Raw genomic sequence first — 3,707 nt, forward strand, 5'->3', positions numbered from 1 at the left:
ACACACACACACACACACACACACACACACACACACACACACACACACACACACACACACACAAAAACGCACACACACGCACACACACACACACACACTCTCTTTGTAATCACCTCTTGCTGTTGTCAGAGAATACCTCATTATGTACTTACAGTCAGAGCTTCGTGTGTCACTGCCTGTGTGTGTGTGTGTGTGCGTGTGTGCACCTCTTAAAGTGGTAACAGGGCTGTAATGTGTTTCTGACAGACAGTAGCAACAAAGAGCAGGAGACAGTGTGTGTGCAGGGGGGGGGGGATCAGGTGTTAACTGCGTTCTTCCTCTGCGCGTCACCTTTGACCTTCAGACCTGCTGCAGGTCCCGCTTCGCCTGCTCTCGTTGCGGCGCTCGCTGGCGTCTCCAGGTTTCGGGGAAAGCCTGGTGACTCCAGTGTTCTTCCTGCTTCCTGTGTGTTTCCGTGTTTCCAGGTTGATTCTGGTCACTCTGAACTCTCTCAGGTCGGCCACAGAGGTGGAGTTTATAGATGTAGAAGCAAATCTGAAGCCCTCGATCGGCTCACCTGTCAGTCGAGCGGTGTGGGCGGGACTGTGACGTGTTCTTCCTCCTCTGGAGTTTCTGTAGGCGAGAGTCTGGAACAGCAGATGGAAAAGAATTTTATGAAGTGGATCGGTGCAAACAGGCAGAGAGGAGCAGCTTTTACTGAAAGGAAAACACGGAGTTTGATCTCGTTTGTAGAGTTTGAAACAGCCAATCACGATCAGCTGTCAGACAGCTCCACGTCGCCGGCGTTTCAATAAAATCAACCTGCCGAAACCTTTGCTGTGCTCAGAGTCTCAGGAAGACGCCGCCTGCAGCACGCTTAACCCTCATTATGCATTACAGCCACATTTCAGAGCTCTGTGCGCCATGATTCTCCTCAGGCTCAGATTTATGGCCCCTCGGCCGTCGCTACGCTCCTGCTGGCAGCGACTGAAGGCAGCGTTCAAGGCAAATCAATGGCCTTGTTGAAATCTCACAGCACTGAGGACGCTAATTCAGATTACAGGCAGAAAACAGAAAACGCTCAGTGTGAACTTCATTCACAAAAGAAATCACCCCACAAACCGGCCGGGCGTCCATTTAAAGTAAGAGCAGTTTTCCCTTCATGCTCTGAATCATTAAATGTACCTCAGCAGTCTGCTCTTAATATTTTAGCACCAGTTTGCAGCCACGTTAGCACATGTGTCAGCCAGCAGGGGGCAGAATGACTGCATAAGCTCTCTTTGTTTGTTTGCATCCATTGAATGAATCAAAGTTAGTGTCTGCTGGTTTCTTACCTGTGTGCTGCTGGAAACACTGAGCCGATGCAGTGACGCTGGTTTCCACACGTGTACTGATTTTCTGTTTTACACTCACACGTCTTTATTCTGAGTCACACTGAAGTCGTGTTTCAGTGCTACAGAGTGAAGCTGTGGAAGTGCCTGCAAATGTGCATTCTTCAGGTTTACGTTTTCTTTACCTCTTCATGTCAGACAGAGAATATTTCCAGTTAAATAAAAGCTCACAGCTCTCACCATGCCGGCGTGTCGAGCACTTTCAGTACTGTTTGGGTTCTCAGTCGTCCAGGTCATCGTAGTCTAAGGAGCTTGGAAAGAAAAGCGTCTGGACTTCTTTAAGTTGCTTGAAGACGTTTCACCTCTCATCCGAGAAGCTTCTTCAATTCTAGGGTCACATGGTGGGGAGTCCCAGATTTAAGCCCTGTGGGAGTTTCCCCCCACAGAGGGACAAAAGGACCCCCTGATGATCCTCTACCTAATCATCTGCTTGGGTTTTCTTGACTTTAATAGCGAAGTTAGAACGGTGCGATACCCTCCGCCCTGATGTGGCGGCGCTGTGGCTCAAGTTTGACGTTTTAGCTTTTTACTTGGTAAAGTTCAGAGTTTGGATCAAAACAAAGCAGGAGACCCGCCCATCCATCCACCCCCACCTCCACCCCCTCTGTGATAGCACTGGTTCTTCCATCGTTATTTTCCCACAGACACTGTGGGTGTGTGTTTTGCACAGGAAGTCTCAGAACTTTGTGCCATTATCATATTGGCCCAAACAAAGGATGAGGCTTATCATACGATGAAATGTGCCCGGTTTTCCAACCGGTCTTAGCGGTCGCTGAGCAGTTTGGGTGAAACTCGAGTCTGTGGAGCCACCACCAGTGAAAACACTCCCAGAATTCACTTTGGGAACATGTACATGTTAAATAAAACAGCCAGCATCATGGTTGACTCCAGCCCGTCCAGTACCAGTCCTTGGATGACTGTTCCAGTCTTGTGTGTGCAACCTTATTTTAAGCCTCGAGGACACCGTCAGCAGACACTTCCCCCTGATCTGATAAACCCTTGTTGTTTTTCTAAGATGTTACTTGATCCGCCATGAGAATACTTTTCACCCTGCCAGTCTTGTGCTTTGTCAGGACTAAGTGAGGCATTCAGGGACCTCGGTAATTATTTTGGGCGACGGAGATGGCAAGCAGAGAAGCAGAGGGACAACTGGATTCTTGGCGGAGACCAAGTGTCAACCTCCGTTTAGCAGCTCAGACACAATATCCATCTGTCCGACCTTCTCCTTCCATAAGCCCGCTCTGTTTGTCTTCCCCCCTCTTCTCCCCACACACAGAGGACAATTAGGCTAATTGAACTTAATTGAACACATCATTAGCGACATTCCTCAATCCACTTTCGCCTCCCCCTCTCGCTCTCTGCTGCCCCCTCTAACCTCCATCTAGCCTTCGCCACTGTGGCAGACAGAATAAACCGGTCATTGTTGGTCTATTCTGGTGGCCGCCTCTGTCTGGGGATTCAAACCAGCATCCGTGAGATGAGCTCAGGTTCAGGTTCAGTGACCTGCAACAACTGAGAGGAAGCAGTGAATAGAAGCGGCTGATAGGACAAAAACATCTGTAAGATATGAAAATAAACTACAATTAGCGTGTTTCCTTTCTCTGTTTTCCTTTCTCTCACTCCCATTTTTCTCTTCCCGCTGCTCCTCGTTTGATCTTGCTCCTTCTCTCTCATCTTTTCTTGGCAATAATTCTTTTTTTCCATCTTCTTCTTTTTCTGTTTATCCATTCTTTGTGTTATTTTCAATCCATCTTTTCATCTTCTCCACCTCTGCTCCTCATCTTTCCTCCCTGTCCATCAAGGTCTTAGCGTGACGCAGCTTTAGCGTGTTAACGGCGTGTTTACAGCCACGAGGCCGCCGCTGGTCTGAGGCCATTGTCGCCTCATCTTTGGCTGCTTTGATGTGTGTCTGAGATGCTGTGTGTCTGCAGAGATGCATCACTCTGTAGTAAACAGGTCCAGACTAGACTTGCAAAGACACTCAAATGAGTGAAGAGACCCAGAAGATGCTCCAGACCCGTATCCACAATTATTGATCAGAAACCATCAACTTCCCACCATCCACAAGGCCAGCGTTGAGCTGGTGGATGGCTAGGGTGAGGACTTTCGGGACACCAACATTGAAAACCTCTCAACTGTGACACAAAATAGGTGACACGCTCTGATCTTCAGTATCAGACTAAAGAAACTCAGCCCTGATATCAACCATTAATCAACCTTAGACCAATCATAGACCAGATATAGAGTAACTACAGACCAGCTACAGACCAGCTACAGACCAGCTATAGAGTGAGCATAGACCAGCTACAGACCAGCTACAGACCAGCTATAGAGTAA

The 3,707-nt window shown here is 48.3% G+C and overlaps 1 protein-coding gene across 1 annotated transcript in view; it reads left to right on the forward strand.

Annotated features, from left to right (window-relative positions):
* The window catches only part of inhbab (inhibin subunit beta Ab), a 16,148-nt gene that overhangs the window by 1,465 nt on the left and 10,976 nt on the right, over nt 1–3,707 (forward strand). The gene's annotated exons all lie outside the window — the stretch shown is intronic.

This window comes from Pundamilia nyererei, unplaced genomic scaffold (genome assembly GCF_000239375.1).
Source record: "Pundamilia nyererei isolate P.nyererei 1_Seehausen unplaced genomic scaffold, PunNye1.0 scaffold00364, whole genome shotgun sequence".
NCBI classification, from domain to species: domain Eukaryota; kingdom Metazoa; phylum Chordata; class Actinopteri; order Cichliformes; family Cichlidae; genus Pundamilia; species Pundamilia nyererei.